General features: G+C 41.3%; 2 long non-coding RNA genes across 2 annotated transcripts in view; one reads left to right on the top strand and one right to left on the bottom strand.

The window, feature by feature from the left end:
• The window catches only part of LOC310682587, a 384,385-nt gene that overhangs the window by 243,401 nt on the left and 120,878 nt on the right, over positions 1-20,106 (top strand). The gene's annotated exons all lie outside the window — the stretch shown is intronic.
• Positions 4,382-8,769, bottom strand: LOC310682583. Its single transcript, XR_014514022.1, has 3 exons — positions 8,658-8,769; positions 5,648-5,756; positions 4,382-4,754 (listed from the first exon to the last, which is right to left on the bottom strand). It is a non-coding gene; the product is annotated as an uncharacterized lncRNA (long non-coding RNA).

Raw genomic sequence — 20,106 nt, 5'->3', positions numbered from 1 at the left:
CCATTTTGATGTTGATGCTGCATATCTGCATGCAAATTTAGACCATGAAGTGTTAATGAGACAACCCCCTGGGTTTGAAGAGGGGAATGGTGCAGTCTGGCGTTTGAAAAAAGCTGTTTATGGTCTCAAACAAAGTGGAAGGTGTTGGAACCAGTGCTTAAATGAAGCTCTTGTAAAACTTGGTTTTAAAAGGAGTGTGGCTGATCCATGCCTGTACACCAAGGGGACAGGCAACAAATATCTAATGCTCTTAGTCTTTGTTGATGATTTGCTTGTGGCAGGGAGTTCCACAGATGAGATCCAGAAGCTCACAAGTCAATTGGAAAAGAGGTTTAAGCTTAAAGCCTTAGGGCCTGTAAGCAATTACTTGGGAGTAGAAGTAAGGCAGGAAGCAGATGGAAGCTTTCTATTGAGCCAGAAAGAGAAAATTATTCATTTGATAGAGCAGTTTGGCATGGAAAACTGCAAGCCAGTTCAGACTCCCATGACACCAGATTTCCCAAAGACAGTGTGTGATGATGAATTTGATCAGCCTGAGTTGTATCACTCAAAAATAGGATCACTGTTGTATTTGAGCCAGTGGTCAAGGCCAGACATTGCATGTGCTACAAATGTTCTGAGCCAACGTGTATCTAAACCCAGTACTGCTGACTGGTGTGCTTTGAAAAGGCTTATCAGATATCTAAAGGGGACATTAAATGTATGTTTAAAGATATCTAGTACACAAGATGAAAAACTAGAAGTATTTGTTGATGCGGACTGGGGAAGCTGTGTAGCTACCAAAAAATCTACAAGTGGAATGGTTATGATGTTTGCCAATTCCATAATTGGATGGAGGTCAAAGAAACAAGGATTTGTTGCGACCTCATCCTGCGAGGCAGAATATGGGAGCCTGTCGCTAGCATGCAACGAAATCTTGTGGTTTATACAGATACTAAAAGATCTAGATTGTAAAGTTGATTTGCCTATCCAAGTGTATGAAGATAGCCAATCGTGCATTGCATTAGCGGGCTCAGAAATAATGAAATCCGCATCAAAACATATTGCTATCCGTCATGCGAATGTGAGAGATTGTGTTCAGAATGGGGTGATCAAACTGGAGTATTGTCAATCACAAGATAATATTGCTGATTTGTTTACCAAGCCTTTGCCAGCAACATGCCATAATGAATTGATGACAAAACTGGGTTTATGTATATAATGTATGTATGTATTGTTTCTGTTGGGGTTTATCGCATTTAAGAAACAGAAGGGGTGTCATGGCTAAAATGGCCGCTGTTTCTTTAATGCGAATAAAGCTGGGTCAGCATGACTCAGCGACTTGCAGCAAGTTGTATATATAAGTGAGAAATGTTAGTTTGTGCTGTGGCTGGTGTTTGAGTTGGTTGGTTGTTGGTGCTGGTGTGTATAGTTATTCAGTCGTGTTTTGCACAAGGACTTTTAATAAAACTCTGCAAGGATATTCTCGTGGACTCTTTGTGTGCCGACAAGGAGACAGAGGAGACAAAGGGAGGTCAGAACCCTTTCCTCCTTTTTTTTGCTTTTCACAAACACTGACAGCACAGATGCCTGATGATCATCTTCCAAAGCAACTACTCTATTCCAAACTTAAAAATGGAAAGTGTAATGCTGGTGGTCAACAAAAGAGGTTTAAAGACTCTCTTAAAGCAAATCTTATAAAATGTAGTATAAACACTGCCAATTGGAAAACACTGGCCTGTGAGCGCTCAAACTGGATAACAGCCTAAGTTCAGTGGGACTTACTTCCAAGTAAAGAGAGACAGGATCACAATTTGAATCCCATTGAAATTCATGGGCTTTAACTGTGTCCTTTAGCTTCATTAATGTCAATGGGACTAAGTTGTGACTAACTTTTACTGGATTGTGCCCCCCACACACTTAATTTTGAAAGATGATTTCAGTTTGGTAATGAATTTAATTAGCTCAGTAAGGCACCAATGAAGCTACCTGAGAAATAGCTATTAATAATGTCCCCAACTATTTAGCAGGAATTTTATCCCAAATTAGATGGCTCAGATTCAGGAAAAAGTAATTAGTCAAAGATCTAAGCTCATTATGGAGATTCCAATTAAAGCCTCTTTTCAGTGTGCTGTGGCAGTAAAATAAGTAAATTTTAGAACAGAAAATGAATGTGACAGGAAATCCTGGGATTATACAGTTCTATTAGTATTATGCCCTCTGCCACAATGAGATGATCTGTTTTAATTGATCCACAGATACATAGCAAAAGCAGCAAGTAAAATGAGCAGTGCTGAGGAAGGCTCACACTGCCTTTGCATACTCTCAGCGCCTAACTACATGAGATGCTGATGGCATGCTTGGCAATCACATTGTGAGTTTGTGGATTTTTAAAAATTATTTCTTCATTTGACTCTTTGGGGAATAACACAGAAACAACCAAACATAAATACCAAACAAGACAGCAACAACTGCCTGGCAGAATTTGACCAAATGAAGAGTAAAAATGCCAGGAAGTTAAAAGAGGCATTATTAACTTTGAGGGAGTTTTTTGGTGCTTACAACCAAGCAGAATAGAAATTTTATGAAATAAATAAAATGAATTAACTACTCCAAATATCTGCACAGCAAAATCAAGCCTCCATACACCTCTACTGTCTCCAAAACAGGTCTCTTTAAAGTTCTATCTGCATTCCTTCAGTCCTGCTGTGACATCCTTCAATATTAGCAAATGTTAGTAGCCGCCACCATGACCTCTCAAACGTATTCTCCCTTAGTATACCCTGTTAAATTGGCTTAGGTGCAAATTAAATACCAGCTATAGAGGAAGTGGAGTTTTTTGTGAAATTATTTTTGGGATTGCTGCTAGCCATGTTTACTGAGGGTGCAAATTCCACAGAAAGGGTATTAGCACAGGAAAGAAGAACAAGAAGGCTTGTTAATACTTAACCTTGTCTAGATGTTCTTCAAACACAGAAACCAATACCTTTTTTCTCTACTTATTATGTAGGAATAATAAAGCCACTTCTCTCTCTGCCATAACCTTTTCCTTTGAACTAGCCTCCTGAAATTAACAGTAGCTACTCAGATCATGGCTAGTGTCACTTTATCAAAACAAAATGTCACAATCCTAAACAGGTTTTCCCAGAAGCAAGTCCCATTGATTCTAATGGGAAAGAAGTTTAAAAATGCTGCCTACCAATAATAAGATGAGAGCTTGCATTACCGTCCAGGGTAAACTAATATTTGGCCATGTGGGCACTTGCTTAAAGGTGAACATTGATGGGGATAGCAAAAAGGGTGGCTGTTCTGAGATAATGGGAATCAAAGCAGATCTTAATTCAATAAAGCAGAAATTGTCACCATTGCATTACACTTCCGCCAGATCAACATATGGTAGCACAGCTGACAGATATAATCTTTACTCTGTTTTTTTCTGTTTCACATGTTCATTGCATTTGGTGATGTCCTACACAAGAATTTATATAATTTGCCTGTAACTCCTTAATGCTACAACACTCATTGCTGTGAAACTGCAGCATTATCTTAATCCTGAATTCTGACATCTCAAGAGTTAATTTAGTGATTAAATGAATGGTCTAAGTCCCCCAACAGCAGGGGCCTCCAAAATCCTCAGATTTTGATGTGGAGTGGTTGCTTACCCACCCACCCCTCTTTAAAAGACAAAGCTGTCTTCTTTTATTAAAAAAAGCCAAGCATATTGAGACACAAATGTACCAGCCCAGGATTCTGTTTGCAAGTGTTCTTGAGTTCCTAAACAATGTTATTTGAAACTTGCTGATGACCACCCACCAAACACATTTGTCCCCACCTTATGAGCACAAACGGAGAGAGAGAGAGAGAGAGAGAGAGAGAGAGAGAGATGCTCTTAAATTCATTTCATTTGCCTGCTGACAGTTTATAAAAGGGGATGGCAACACAGTTGGTTTCAAAAAGAGAACACCACCTGCACTTGCTAAAAGAAAAGAATTGATTCTGCAGACAGACAGCACCTTCAACACAATTCCTTTTTAAATGGAATAGATCATTTGTAGAGCATCCTTTATGATCTCACCAATAATCTAGGGCAGAGAAGCAAGAGATGATCAATTTCCAGTTTGAAAATGCATTGTGCTTATCCTGTTAACTCAGCTTATCCTGTTATTGTTTTTCTCCATAGGCCAGGACTCTTTCAAATTCTAAGAGTCCATCTCTATTAAAAAGTGCATCATTTTTATCACAGACTGCAAACAAACTCTTTGGAGAAACAGCACATTATGTCTTTTACAAATCATTGCATTTTTCCAGATGTATGGTATGTTAGAAACCTGACACAAAAGATGTGAATCGGGTTAACGAGCCTGCCTGCATTTCTACCAAAATGTGTGTCGATTCATTTGAATAAATTTGACCTTTTCTGTTTATTGCCTTCTTGTAGTGGGGAAAGAATTCAGTCCATAGCCAATCATTATGATGACCACAAGTCCACTCAGGCACCTTGACAGCTGAATCGCCACCCCATCAAGAGATTTTCCCTCAGGCAACTGGCTGAGCTGGCACACATTCGTTGGTTCTTTTTGCACATTAAATATCTTTACAGTTTTCATATTTTTGCTGTTTTTACACTTTTCACTTCTGCTTTGTACAGCATTTGCAAGCAAAGATTTATACAGCATAACATACACCATTAGCACTTTGCAAGCCTTTGTTGTACAGATGCTAAGCTATCCACAAGGCTTTCAAGTTTCGATATGCAGGGAGGGAGTTGATGCTTCCTAGGGGATGGAGGAAAGGAAATGTTTGCAGAGGGCTACATTTGGTTAAGACAGCAAGAACAACATTATAGCACTAGAGTAAAAAAGCATCAGAATCCAGACTTTGGCCTGGACCCAAAGAACTGTGTAACTTGTTCCATGTGTTCAAAGGGGTCTCTTCTTAAACCACAGCTCCTCATACCAAATGGCAAACTTCTTTGAAACTGAAGGGAGTTTCTAAGGCAACATAGAGGTCTCTGGTCCAAAGAGGGGGAAGTTGTCTCACTGAGCAATGCAGATTTTTGGACCAAACTAAATCAGCTTTATGTATCTGCCCCTTAAATACCAACCATGAGAAGATGAAGCAAAATTAAGAAAGTGAGATAAAAGCAAACAACAGATCATTTTACGAGTCAATGTGCCTCAGTCTGCACTGGCTACAGCTTCATGTTGTCCTCAACGGCATCCTCCTGCAGAGAACATTGCAGTATTCAAATCAAGAAAGTTTCCAGGGCATGTATTATTGAAGCAAGGATATCCCTGCTGTGGAATGGTCATAGCCAGGGGTCGGCAAGGTTTACCTCGCCTGAGCCGGTTCACTCCAGCAGAGATCCCTCCATGGGCTGGGTCGTGCATGTGTGTGAGCGTGCACACCCGTGATTTCCAGCATCTGCGTCTGCACAGACGCGATGTCCGGCGCCTGCACATGAGCACATGCAATTTCCGGTGCAGCAGAAGCGAGCACAAAAGTGTGCCGGTTTAGTGCAGCACGTGGGGACTCGCCAAGCGGGCGGCTCGGTTCGGTAGCAGCTCTTGGGCCATTGGTTAGGTTGCCAACCCCTGGTCATAGCACTTAGCTGGTCAAAAGTACTGCAGCTATTTGAGTACTTTAAGAGTTTTCCCAGACTACCTACCTGCTCCTACAAGGGGAATGCAACCTCATCAACAGCAGGTTACTGTACCAATCACCCACAGAGCCTCCATCTCGTAGAGATTCAGTTTCAGTTGCTTCTTCATATGAAACTGGATCAAGGAAAAAAATCCAAAATGCATTAGCATTGTAAGTCAATATATGTCTGGCAGACCTAATGCTTGTTTTATTTTATTTTTCTTCAAATCAACAAATGAGCATCCGATATTACAAAAAAGGTTCCTTTCTGGTCTGATGTCATTGTGTATGTATTCTTACATTGCACAAATGGAATTCATTTTATATGCACAAGATAATTCTGCATCTTCTTTTGTCTGTTTATAAGTCAGTTTCTGCTCAGTCTTGATGCTTTGATTAGCCGTCCTCTGCCTGGAAGGGACAACAGCTCTGTTCCACTATTGATACTGTGCCTAACTTGGGTTTTGGTAGAACCAAGGAGCAAACTAGATGTTACCCCTAAACATGAAACTGTCACAGAAAACAGGACTTGCCTGTCTAGCTTTCTCTTCATCTACTGCAATGTTTAGTATAACTTACCTGGGTCCATATTTCATGAAATTCTGTGTTTCTTAAGATTCTCTCCATATCATTGGCTATCACTGGTAATGAGTAAAGAAATGTGGGACATAATAGCATCAGGGCACACAGCAGATGTTTCTCATGCCCTAATGCATTGCATTTTGCTTCCTTTTTTCTTTTTTTAACTAGCTTCAAAGTTGCCTTTTTCTGTGGCACCATATGCTAGGGTAACCTATAGTTTAGTCTTATTGTTGGTCTGGACAGCAATAGTCATTTGAAGCTAGCTCTCTGCCTTTTAGCATAGCTACAATTCTTGAAAAATTGGGGGATTCTAGTCTCAGCCCAAGAAGAATCTAATAGTAGTCAAATATGCTAGAACACACAGGTCTCAGATTAATACTTGCCCCATATACCAGGTGTAGGCCAGGTACAATGAGCTCCACCCACTGAGCTATACACTTGCATAAGCATGTACAAATCGATATCTGAATTACATATCAGGGATCCTAACAGGATAATAAAATGAGGGATAAATCATTTTAATTGTTACTGTTGTTCAAACAACTGGGAGTCAAAAACCCTTTCTGGTCTACTGCAGATCACCCAGTGATGTTCTAGTAGATCCTGATGTACCTTCTACCCCCCACTCACCCCATGCCAGCATTTTCTGTTAGTCTACCACCAACCAATTCTAAACATTCTGCAGATCAACATTTATTAATTGAAAATAACGTTAACCAATCCTGACTGTTCTGTAGTGGAATGAGAAAATAATTCCTCTACCTGCCACCCTGTCAAAGAACAATGGTTAAGCTTTGCTTGGCATTGCAATCACAGAATTCCTGTGCCAAACAGAAACTATATGTATGATATTATTCATAATCTCCCTAGCACCTTTATAAGGAACAAGCACCAACTTCCAAGGCCAGCCATCTATTCCCTGGGCCACTGCAGCTTTACTAGCAAGCTATGCTCACATATTGTGAAATATGGCAGGATAATACTTAACAGTTATTTAGCATTTGCTTTAATTTCTAAGTGCATTTCACATATACAAGCTCAGTAATGCTAGCTAGGCCAGCATTATTGTCCCTGTGTTATAGGTGAATATGGTTTCAAGATATCATGGTTTATCTATGGTTGCCTAGTTTATGTGCCACTAGGAACACAAAGACAGGGGTATGGCTAATCAGCCAATGAAGCCAATTTTGGGAGCATCTGTCTCTCATCGCTAGGTGAAGGAAAGCCCCAGCTTAGACAGTTTTAAAATGGGATTAGACAAATTCATGGAGGAGGCCATGAAGCAGAGGTGGCCTTTTCCCAGTGAGATCTTGTGAGAGTTCCATGGAATAAGCCATGAAACTGCTTCAGGCTGACCCAGGAAATTCCTTCTAAAAATAGAGGGAATTCCTAGGTCATTCTAAAGCAGTTTTAGGGACCTTTCCTTGGACTTGTATTACTCAGTTTTTCTATGTAACATTTGTCAATCACAGCTTTGACTTTGCTTATTGGCTATTGGCTAAAAGAAGTTGTTTTGAATGATGCCTGCACATTTTGTTCAATAACTTTTGTTCTACAAAGGTTCCTTTTTTAAAAAGTAAATGTTAAACTGTGGAACCCCTGCTGGCCCTGAGTCTGGTAGAGCAAATAGTCCTGTGTCCTCCCACTCTCAGCATCCTTAGCTAGGGAGAGGGCTTAACTTAAGGGTTCTCCCTCAGATAGAGATTCTCCAAAGCTGCCTTCCATTTACCTCCAGCAAAGGAAAACCCATCTCCTGCCAGCAAGTGATCTCAGTAGCTTGTCACTTGCACCAGCCAGACTCTTGCTGGTGCCTACAAGACTCCGCTGCTTGCTTCTTTCAAGCAGGAGGCTCAGAAAGCCAGGCTGGCAGTTGTCCTCCCTGAAGATTGCTGAGGGTGCCACCTCACGACACCATTTGGATTTCCCAAACTGGCAGGATGCATTGTTTGGGGTTACTCCTACCTCAGTCTAAAGCAAGGTTAGTTTAGTGGCTGGTGTTTATTAGCAGGTGGGGGGAACTCTGCCTAATACAAAGGGCAACTTTCTTCTACCCGTGCCTAAATAGCCACTTTTTAAAAACAGTTGAGCTGTTAAGTTCTATGCTAAGGCACGTATGCACTTTGGAAAGGTAATTTGAAAGCGAGTTGAGCCATGACAAATAGGGACAGCTGGCCTAATTGAATCATTTGATCTAAGACAGCTCAACTTGGTTATCCTCACTGCAGCCCACATTGATATTAGCGAGTGAATCATTAGCCATGAAATCATGTCGACTTTGCCGACTGCACCGTTCTTGACATGACAGGGAGCGCGGTCTGCCTTTCATTATAGCCCCAATGAGTTCTTTAGTCTGTCATGAAGAAAGGGGAGGGGGGAAAGATGTCGTTGGAGCGGGGAGGAGGGGAGAGCGAACTTTTCGGCATAACAACAGAAAGCAATTTGCTCCAACATACCTCGCAGAACGGTTCAAAGAAAGACACTTTTGTTGTGGCTCAGGTTATCTGTTAGCCACAGCAGAAAGCATGTGCACCCAAGCTTGTTCTCTTGGCTCTGCTGTCAGCCCTTCGACCGCATACACAACACAATCTGCTGTTGGAATACAAGGACATGTGCAGAATAGCTGTTTTTTGAGGGAATGTAGAGACAGGCTGAGATATTTGTTTTACTTAGAAATGCTTACATTCTCTACACCAGTCCTGGGCTGGGGTTGGTAGCTTAGATATAGCAAGCAAAAGGCCATTTAAACAAAAGGCATCTGTTTATCAAACTTTGCCCAATTGTTTGCTCTAGGTACAGGCCATAAGACTTGGCTGTTCCTCTCTCTGCCATGGGATTTGGTCTTATCCCCATTGCAGAGCCGTAACCATCCTGTATTTTATTTCTATATGAATAAGAGTAATTATGTCTAAATATGCATCTATACATATTTATACATATACATCTATACATATGAGCAGATGCAAATTTTAGGCAAATCTGTGTCCCCTTTTGACCTTTGGCATTTTCCTCTTTCTTGGCAATGTGTTTCTAACTTGCTGTGTTTGATTGGAAGAGTGCCAGGAACTTCCACATCAAAGGCATTGGTGGGCCACTGTAAAGCCCCAGCAAAGACACCTCAAACTGGGGCTCCCAGCAGTTAACATCAGATACTGTATCTCCTGCACCATCATTGCTCTGTTTTTTTTCTAGTCGAATGACCTCTTGAATTCCATGGCACCATGTAGGTCAGGGGCCTCCAACCTTTTGGGGCATTGAGGACACATTTGGAAACCTAAGAAGTTGCTGTCAGCACCTCAAAATACCCATCTCACAAAAGAGAAACTCGCAGTGCTCAGAAAGCAACCACCACTACCATCTAGGAAAATACATACTCATACTCCAAAGCAAACAAGACGCTGAGAAAAAGAGGGCAACACCTCCATCAAGACATAAAAGCCAAAAGTGAGTAATTTGTACTCATTAATAAAGAAATGGGGAAGATCAGGGGGACTCCATGGTACCCATGAGTGTTGTGTTGGGAACCCAAACTCTAGGTTGTAGTACCAGCTTACATAAGCCTTCAGACAACTAACACAAAGGGTGAAAGGGTCGCTTTGCTCTTCAACTTGTCTTTAGTGTGAAAGAGTCTGCCTAGTTCCTGCTTCCCTCTTTCTGATTGCCAACTTGGGTTGTGACCTCTGTCTGCCTTTGAATATATAAGCGCTTGTGCACCTTTGCTCCTTGCTGTGGGCCTATTTTATACCGTGCATCCATTTCTGACTGTTGCTCAGGCCTTTCTTGGTTGCATCACTCTTGAGGTCACTTCATGCCTGATGATCCTGCTGGCCCTTCAGTTGGGCTCCAAGACTTCTCCCTGCAACAGGACAGTGCCTGCCCTCCTTTTTAAAATGAGTGAGAAGGTTAAAAAGCCTTGGCTTTTACCTCTTTCTGGTTGAATGACTAAGTTCAGCTAAATCAAGGGACTGCTTAGACCATAGCCAGACCCTGTGTTCTGGTAACAAAGTACAGGGCTGGACGCCAGAACATCACTGCTTGGCCCATATTAGTTTTCAGTGATATGGAAAAGCAGACATGAGTCTGGACAGAGCTGCGTCTGCTTGGAAAAAAACTGGGAAACATCCAGCTCAGAAGCAATGGTAATGGCATATTTTTGTGAGTCAAAAGGATTTCCCAGTTTTCAGCAGTGTAATGCCAAGATCTCAAAAATGCAAGCTAAATACATTTCCTCAACAGCATTCAAAAGTGATCATTAGCATTGGTATATTTGACTCACTGAGTTCAAAAACATCTATTTTCTGCCAAGGGACAGAGATTCTTTTTTGTCTTGGAACACAATGAAAACCCAAATGGGGTGAAGACTAGGATTTTATCAAATAGCCCAAAGAAAGCTAAAAAGCACTGCCATGATATTGCATCCCTCTGGTTGCTGAGAACTCCATCAACAACATATATGACTCCTGAAGCTGGGTCTGGAGCTTAATTGTGGCATAGCACTTTCCAGAACTAGCCTTTGCTGATGTTTTTTCAAAGAGAAGTGATTCTGAGGCTTAAATAGTTCAGTCAATGGAGCATGAGATTTAATCTCAGGCCCCACATTGGGCAAAAGATCCCTGCATTGTAGGGGGGTTGGACTAGTCCAGATAACTCTCTTGGTCCCTTTCAACTCTACAGTTCTAAGATCCTATACTGTTGATTTCAGTAAGTCGCTATGATATTCTTGCAAAGAAACTTGTAAAATGTGGGTTGAATGAGGTAAATGTTAGGTGGATTTGTAGCTGGTTGACTGATGGAACCCAAAGAGTACTCATTAATGGTTCCTCGTCTCTCTCGGGAAAAGTGACAAGTTGAGGACTGCAGGGTTCTGTCTTGGGCCCATTGTTGTTCAACATCTCTATAAACTTGGATGAAGGTATTGAGGGGATGCTCATCAAATTTGTAGATTACTGTACACCCAATAGGGAAGAGTAGCCAATGCCTCTGAAGACAAAATCAAGATTCAAGATGACCTTAGCCAATCAGAGAACTGGGCCAAAACTGACAAAATTAATTTCAATAGTGGCAAATATAAGGTTCTACACTTAGGCAGGAAGAACCAGCTGCACAAATACAAGATGGGGAACACCTGGCTTGCCAGAAGTACATGGGGAAAGGATCTAGGGATATTAATAGACCACAGGCTTAACATAAGTCAACAGTGTGAAGCAGCAGCAAAAAAGCTAAGGGTATTCTAGGCTACATCAAAGTAAGTATAGTGTCTCAATCAAGGGAAGTAATAGTTCTGCTCTATTCTACCTTGGTCAGGCCACACCTGCAGTATTGAGTCCAGTTCTGGGTGCCATGATATTGACAAGCTGGAACGTATGCAGAGGAAGGCAGCCAAGATGGTAAAGGGTTTGGGAACCAAGCCTTAACTGGAATGGTTGAGGGAAATGGGTATGTTTAGCCTGGTAAAGAGGAGACTGAGAGGAGATATGATAGCCATCTTCAAATATCTAAAGGGTTGCTCCAGAGGCTGTGGATTCAATCAATAGATTCAAGTTTCAAGGTAGAAGATTCTGACTAGACATCAGGAAGAACTTTCTGACAGTAAGAGCTGTTTGACAGCAGAACAGACTCCCACGAGAGGTGATGGTTTCTCACTCCTTGGAGGTTTGTAAGCAGATGTTGGATTACTAGCTGTCATGTATGATGTAGCTGGGATTCCTACATTGCAGGGGGTTGGACTAGATTACTCTCAGAGTCCCTTCCAATTCTACAATTCTATGATTATATGATTCTGTGATTCAGACTCAACTTGTTATGCAAGAGTAAACAAAGTTTCTATTGAGATCTCATTTCCTGAAAGATTCCAGAGCCTTGTTTTCTTTTTCCTCTGGTCCTCCTGGCATATTAGCAATGTTTATCAATGTTCTGAAGTCAGTTGATACAGCACTAAGTGTACTTTTCCAGTTCCAGTGGGAATCAAAAGGCTTGATTGACTTGCAAGAGCACATAAATATCCCAAAATATCTCAACAAGTTGCACTTAGAGGCACAAAATATAATAATGACTTGCTACAATTGCTACCTGGATGCACTTTGATTTAGTGGCTAGTCTCAATTAGAAATGTAGCAATAAAATGTGTTTTTTCCTCACTGATGAATTTGTACACCAGAATGTTTATCATACTCAGTACCTTATGTCACCTGAATCATTATAATTATCATTCCCTAGTGATGCATGGTTCCAGAGAATGTGATGTGCTGTTTATTAATTATCAGAACCTTGTTTATACATGATGCCTTTATTTCTGCGGGAAGGGAGGAGGTGAACTTGCCTTAATTATGTAAATGTTTTGGAAATACTTTGTGCACTCCTATGCAATGGGTTTCATGTGGCATTTTCACTGAACTCTGCACCATCTTGAAAACACAATGGCCACAATATTGCACAGAATTAGGCATACTGAATTAAATTGCACCGCTTTGCACACAGTTTACTCTATGTTCAACTGCAGCCGTCATAACTATTTGGGACCTGTGATTCACAAACTGTCTGATTCTGTTCAGAAAATGGGAAGCTGTCATAAATGGAGTCATACATTGGATCAATCTAGCTCAGTACTGGCTACACTGAATGGCAATGTCTCTCCAAGGTTTCAGATAGGTGTGTTTCCCAGCCCTACCTGGTGATGCCAAGGATTCCATGTGGCACCTTTTGTATGCAAAGCTGGTGTTCTATCACTGAGCTACAGCCTTTCCTCAAAAAAATATTTCCTTCAAATCAAATTTGAACTGGCTGTCTAAGGACTTAAGTGGCCAGCACTCCTATAGTCCTGTGCTCTGCCAGGTGAGCTACTAATTTCATAATTCCAATGACCACTATTCTGTGGTCAAGTTCGTAAACTGGATAAGGTAACAAAAAAAGTACATTTGCAAACCTGACTATGGTAATATGAAAACAGGAGAAACTGTGATAGGTTTTCATACCTAATGTCCATTTATTTCACTACCTTTTGGTAAGGTTTTTTTAATAATAATAAAAAACCTGTTACAGAAGGTTCAAGGCAAGAATGGATTCAGCTAAATTGCTATCATTCAGACTGAAGTTCACTGATTCAGTATCTAGAGACATCACAAACATAAAATTTGCTAAAATGCATTTGATGAAGATATTTGTCTGCATGAAAAGTCTTCCTTATATGAGATTCTTCTGGCAATAAGAACAGATCATTTCAATTGAGAGTATCCAGCTAGTACCCTCTAGTGACAAAGGCAACTTTTGACAATTTAGTGAACATGAGAGAGAGAATGTGTCCATGTTAATAAGTAGGGAAATGATTCCAAATGCAAGATGGAAGAATGCTAGGGTGAGGGAGACTGGAGGCCACTGGGTTAGAAATATTGGGTTGTATCCAATGATTCACTTCCATTCACACAACAGAGAATTTGACTTTCTTAATCAATGCCCAATGTTAATCAACCTCATTCTGCATCTAAACTTTTAATGTAAGTCACTTTGACTTACTTTGTAAGAAGAGTGCCTAACAAACAACAAAAGCATAGTTTAAAATTACTTCCTGATTCTCTTTGTACTCTGATAAAGATTTTATGAAACTCAGAAGCTTGCCTTTTATTTAACCAACAGCAGTTGTTTCAGTTTAAACAAAAAAAAAACCTAATACCTTCCCTACAGTGTTCTATCCCAAGGACTGAGAGCTTCATTAGATGTTGAGATTAATTTTAATGTTTTCCAGATTAATTTGAGATTAATATGCCTTCAGGCATTTGTGCAACTCTCTAGCAATATCTTTCCTCTCTGTCATTTCCATCATCTTGCAGACAGTGGAAAGGGGGAAATGTATAGTTAAGATGTGTCATGATAAAGCAAGTAGAGAGAGAGATTTAATTACAGTAAATCATTACATCTCTTAACCTTGCAAGCATGGAAATGCGAAGAAGAAGCATAAATCTGAGGGTGATGGGAAGACAGGAGGAAGCCATAGCAAACAAAGTTTGTATTTTGAATGACAGCAGAGCAAAACTGCAACTGACATGCCTGGTTCTATATGAATCAATGTGCAAGAGACAGAGAACCATCATTTCACATTCTGCCATCATGTGGCAGCATTTAAGAAACCTGCTTAATTTTCACTGCCCAGGCCATGAAGGAGGAGCTATTTTGGCAGCAGAATCTTGCTGCCAATTGGTCTGGAAAAAGTCAACAGGACTGCCTGTTCTGGACGACCTTTGAGATCAGGATTATAGGCAGTATTTGACGAAAATTCACCATCAGATCACATAGCATGTCCATGGCTATAGCCTGCACCCAAAAATCACGCATGCATTGTTTCATGGGGCCGCAATGGCACAAAAACGTGGTTACAAAGCATGCATCCACATGGATTCTCAGGATTTTTGCATTGGGCTACCCCACACTCACTGTCAAATCACATACCATACATCCACTGTTTCATTCAGAATATTTTTTTCTTGTTTTCCTCCTCTAAAAATTAGGTGCATCTTATGGAGCGAAAAATATGGTGCTTCTTCATGCAGCACATAGTTCAACAATGGAACTCACTCCCAAAGGAGGCGGTGATAGCCACCAACTTAGATGGCTTAGATAGAGGAGAGGATTGGATAAATTCATAGACAAGAAGGTGATCAACGGCTACTAGCCATGGTGACTATGCTCTGCTTCCATGGTTAGAGGCCGTAATGCTTCTGAATATCATTTGCTGAAAACGCAGGAGGCGAGAGTGCTGTGATGCTGGGGTCCTGCTTAGGGATCCAAGCACAACAGCACTAGTTTGCCACTATGAGAACAGGATCCTGAACTAGATGGGTTATTGACCTGATCCAACAGGCTCTTCCTATCTTCATGTGACAGGGTGGAGGGAGCATAATGTTCAGTGTCTATGAGTTCAGTGTGAGAGTGTGTGATTGAATCCACCTGCAACGTTGGATAAGCTTTGACAACTGATTTAATTTCAGAACCTTCTTTTCCCCCTGCCCCGGTAGTGTTTCCTTTTCCCCCTTCCTGCATTGGTATATAGAGCGGGAAATGGCCTTGAGGAAAAGGAGTTTGGAGGTGTACCCTTTGAGCATCACCTTAATGGAGAAGCTGACCATCTATCTCATTTTGGCTTTATACCATGCCCTAAGGAACATCTAGCTTTATAACCAGGATAATTCCCTGGCATACTAACAAGTCACTTTCAGGAAAATCTCACAGATGGAGGCAGCGCAAGGACAAAGAAGCTGAGAAGATGCATCTGACACCAGAAATACTACTTGCTGTTGTACTTCAAAGGGAAATATTCTGCTAATACCGACAAGACATAATAAATCCCTCAACTCTGGATATCCTGTTTAGCATCTCATGACTCTCAGATAAAAACTCTTGTCACTCTGAGTAATAAAACGCAAACATAGTAATAGCACCAAAATATTTGCCAAGTGTACAACAATCAACAAACTATTAACACAGGTCTGTTGACTTGAGCAAATGGAATGTGATAGAACAGCTGTTAGTTTCAGCCTACCCGTAAAGAAAAACTTTGTGAGTCACTTAGGGGTTTATGAATTAACAATGTTTTCCTCATTGCTAGTATAAACACACGGATTTCCTCAACATACTTCATTGCTTATCATATATTGAGATGGTGCATTCATACAATGGCAAACCACACAGTTGTAATACACAGTTTAGAGTACACTGGCTTCAGAAAGCCTTTGGCACTTTTTCACATATATGTGTGAACAACTGAAAATCAAAGAGGTGGTTTCATCAGGTAGATTTAGAGACTAAATTTTAGGCCCTTTACTTAAACCTTAAGGGCTCATCCACACTAATTTACCTCCACACATTCTAGGCACAGGTCTGTGCTTTTCCAGTTCATTTTCACACTCTTCTCCTTCTTCTTCTTCTTCTTCTTCTTCTTCTTCTTCTTCTTCTTCTTCTTCATCTTCTCATTCTTATTCTTCTTGCACCAACACTTTCCTCATTAAATCCTACCATTTAATACAAGATTTTAGCCAAAACCGTCTCAATCGTGCCCCAAATCAGTGCTTATTGTGGTGGTGCTTCTCCATCAGTGGCAGATGCGGCAGGGTGTACAGCAATGGCAGAGCAGACAGCAGCAGGGACAGGTAGGTGGTGGTGGCAGTGGTGGCAGGACAAAGCGTCACTTCCTGTTTTGCCTCAAGCAGCCAAACGGGATACTTCACCCCTGATTTAACCTCTACACAACACTGACCAACATATATTAATCTAGCCCAATCTCATTTATTCCTATGGCTAGGTGACCTTGAAAATCTCTGGATAATCGGATGTTTAGATAAATATGAGAGCAGGTTTTGAAGTGTTAAAAGAGAATGAGGCTATGTAGAGAACACACCATAAATTCAAGTAATCAAAAGATCTAGATAAACAAGGTTTGAATAAAATGGGTTCTTCTTTATTGGCAGTAATAAGAAAACTATTCAAGCAGTGAAGAAGTGCAATGTGTACTGTTAAGACATTGCAATTATGATTGCAAGTCCCCAATGATTTTTATTGAATTGGCTATCAGGCAAAAGGGCATGAGTGAGTCGTTTCAGTGCAGATTAGTCATTGCTGGGGTGAGGAAGAAAAGGGACATCTTACAAGAAGGAGACAAGATTGTGTCACAAAACAGAAAGTCGTAGGTCTCTCTATCATGGTAAGATCTGTGAGCACCTAGTGTCATTGGTATAGCCTGCACCCTTTCTGGAGCCAATATTCATCAGTTGTAGTGGGAATTCGTTCCATCCTCAGAGTAGAATAACTGTCTGTCACCTATTTTGCAGGAGATTCAGTTGTCTTCCCCCAAAGTAGTGCTTTTGATTATATGCTTTTGAGGAGGAACCAAGGCTCAGTATTTGAGCATAATCTTCCCTGCAGAAGGTCCCAGGATCTCCATTGTGAGATCTTGAGTAGAAGGGTTAGCTTCAGTAGCCACTGCCAGTCAGAACAGACAATATTTAGCTAGAAGGACTTAGGGGTTGACTCATAATGAAGCACCTTCTTCATATGACCCAGCCTTGTACACTGACACTTCTGGTGCCATTCAATGCAGCACTAAGTCCCTCATTCCATTGGCACACAGATTTCTCCTTGCACAAAGGAATGTTCTCCCCCTCCCACTATGCCCCACTAAAACTGTTCTAGTGGGTCTGACAACCCTCTGGAGCAGATTGAGGGGGGCACAGGGCATGTAGGGGAGGGGACAGAAATGAATATATAATTTTTGAAGCAGTCTAAAGGAAAGACATGAGTCCATGTTTCCTAGATCCAGCTTCCCATCCAATTGGTGTAAGGATCATGTTGGAAGCTCATGTGCTCCAGTCAATAGAACAGGAGTCTGAAAAGAGCTGTTGCCTTACCTGTTTTGCATAACTGGGTCATTTCAGGACATGAGAACAGAACAGTTTCTACCTGGAGATTGTTCAGTTACCCGAGTGGTGGAAGTGGGAAGGACTCTTGAAAGAGTCTCTCTAATAGAGCCATACTGTTGAATGTCACGTTCCAGACAGGCAGCATTTCCATGGGATAGTACAAAAGTAGACTGCATGCTGTTGCTAGGCAACAACACATGCCAACTTAACTTGAATGGAGGCCAATGGAATCAATAGAAGCCAAGGGGCTTAAGAGGAGAAAGAAGGCTCACACCCAGAATTCCAACTTCTGCCCTCTGTAGCGGTCATTTGGCAAGATTGCTATATTGTACTTGCTGGGACTGGACTCTATACAAGCATGCAGCAACTCTGCCAGTTATTCCAATCCTGCATTCAGTTACACTGATTGATAATGGCAATATGTTAATTATAGTATTTGTTCATGAATTGTGAATTCTGCAAGGAGGAACACATTGCTGCACAAAATGTTCTACTCACTCCAATATGCAGCCACCCACTTATTTTCTTTCATGTTTGAACATTACAATCCCTTATCCCTCACACGGCATATGTTATTATTAGTAGTATTTATTTTTTATTATTACTATTTGCAAAGTTGCCTCAGACACGTTAATGATATGATTCTACATTAAAGAAAGCTGGTTGTGCATATATTCCCACATACACACACACACACATTTAATTGAAGGTTCTATGAAGATAGGTATCATTGTCCAGAACATTTCATAATACAAGTACATTACTTTAAGTTCTATGACATTGACAAAATTATATTATGCAGGGGTACATGACTTCTGTTTTCTACCTTTCCAAGTGTGCATCTGATCCTTCCCACTTGACAAAGCAGGGGGTGGAATCCATGCAACACTGACTGATTAGGCACTGCAGTAGAAGCAGCAGGCAAAGCCACTCTATACTACACCTAATAATTGATCAGCTAAGGCTAAGCTACCTGCCACCAGGTAACATCTCTCTCCCCCCATGCTTGTCATGTAACACCAGCTGCCTTTTGGTAGAACACCATGTGCAACAGTCACACCCATTTCAGCAGAGTGGTTGGTAGTGGGACACAAGAACATAGGAAGCTGCCTTATACTGAAGTCAGACCACTTTTCAGTATTGTCTACAGTACACTGACTAGCAGCAGCTGTCCATTTCAGACTGGGGCTCTCCCAGCCCTACCTGGAGGTACCAGGGATTGAACCTGAACCTGGGGTCTTCTACATGCAAATCAGATGCTCCAACACTGCCCTATAGCCCTTCTCTTTTTGAAACCCCTTTCCTTTTTACTGCCATTTCATGGTTGCTCCCGCACCACCCCTGTGACTTTCATCCTCATGGCCATGTTGTGATAACATAGCACAATAGTAGCAAACCCCTTAATAGAGGGGACATCCCTATGAGCAAAGTATCTTACCATACAGTTCACCCTAACTTTGAGAGTAGAAATCAGATACATTATGGGGAGCAGTGAAAGAATAAGTACAGAATGGCATCATGTGTACCACAACCAGGAATTACGATATACCGCAAGCTTAAAAGCCAAGCAAAGATATCTGCTGAGGAATCACCTCAGAGAAACGCTCGTCACCTGGGGTCGTGCAACACCAAACTGCCTTGTGAAGGAAGGGAAAGTGAGGTAAAAAAAACAAGAGGGGGTGGTGAAACAATCTTTTGTGTCTTTACTGAAACATCTGGGACATTTAGAAGATCTTTAAGTCAATTTAAATGCATGAAAAAATCACATGACACTCATGATCAATTTCTGAAGTAGCCAATGAGCTGGTTTAATTTATGACTTAATTTTTTGATTTAGTTCTTTGAGTACTCGAAATTCTCTCCAGCACAGCAGCAACATGGTGGTGGTGGAGGAGGACAAATGAGCATTGTTGTCACAGCAAGCTGGCTTAGTCTCCTTCATGGCTAGGGGCTGGGATGATGTTCTACTAGCACAAGTTTTAGAGGAGCATCAATGTGATCCAGAAAAGTCATTAAAGGGTTTGCTGTTCTTGTGTTCATTGCACACATAATGGTAAAAGGTAAAGGTAAAGGACCCCTGGACAGTTAAGTCCAGTCAAAGGTGACTATGGGGTGTGGCACTCATCTCGCTTTCAGGCCAAGGGAGCCAGTGTCTGTCCACAGAGAGCTTTCCGGGTCATGTGGCCAGCATGACTAAACCACTTCTGGCACAATGGAACACCGTGACAGAAACCAGAGCACACGGAAACGCCATTTACCTTCCCGCCACAGCGGTACCTATTTATCTACTTGCACTGGCATGCTTTCAAAATGCTAGGTTGGCAGAAGCTGGGACAGAGCAATGGGAGCTCACCCCGTCTCAAGGATTCGAACCGCCAACTTTCTGATCAGCAAGCCCAAGAGGCTCTGTGGTTTAGACCACATCCCACATACATATGTGCCTATGAACTATTACTGCTGATTTTTTAATGCTAAACTGGAATCACAGATTCACTCATGAGTT

The sequence above is a fragment of the Podarcis tiliguerta genome, assembly GCF_965153285.1.
Source record: "Podarcis tiliguerta genome assembly, chromosome: 7".
NCBI lineage: Eukaryota > Metazoa > Chordata > Lepidosauria > Squamata > Lacertidae > Podarcis > Podarcis tiliguerta.
The sequence above is the reverse complement of the archived record's forward strand: the minus strand, read 5'-3'. Positions and strand labels throughout refer to the sequence as shown.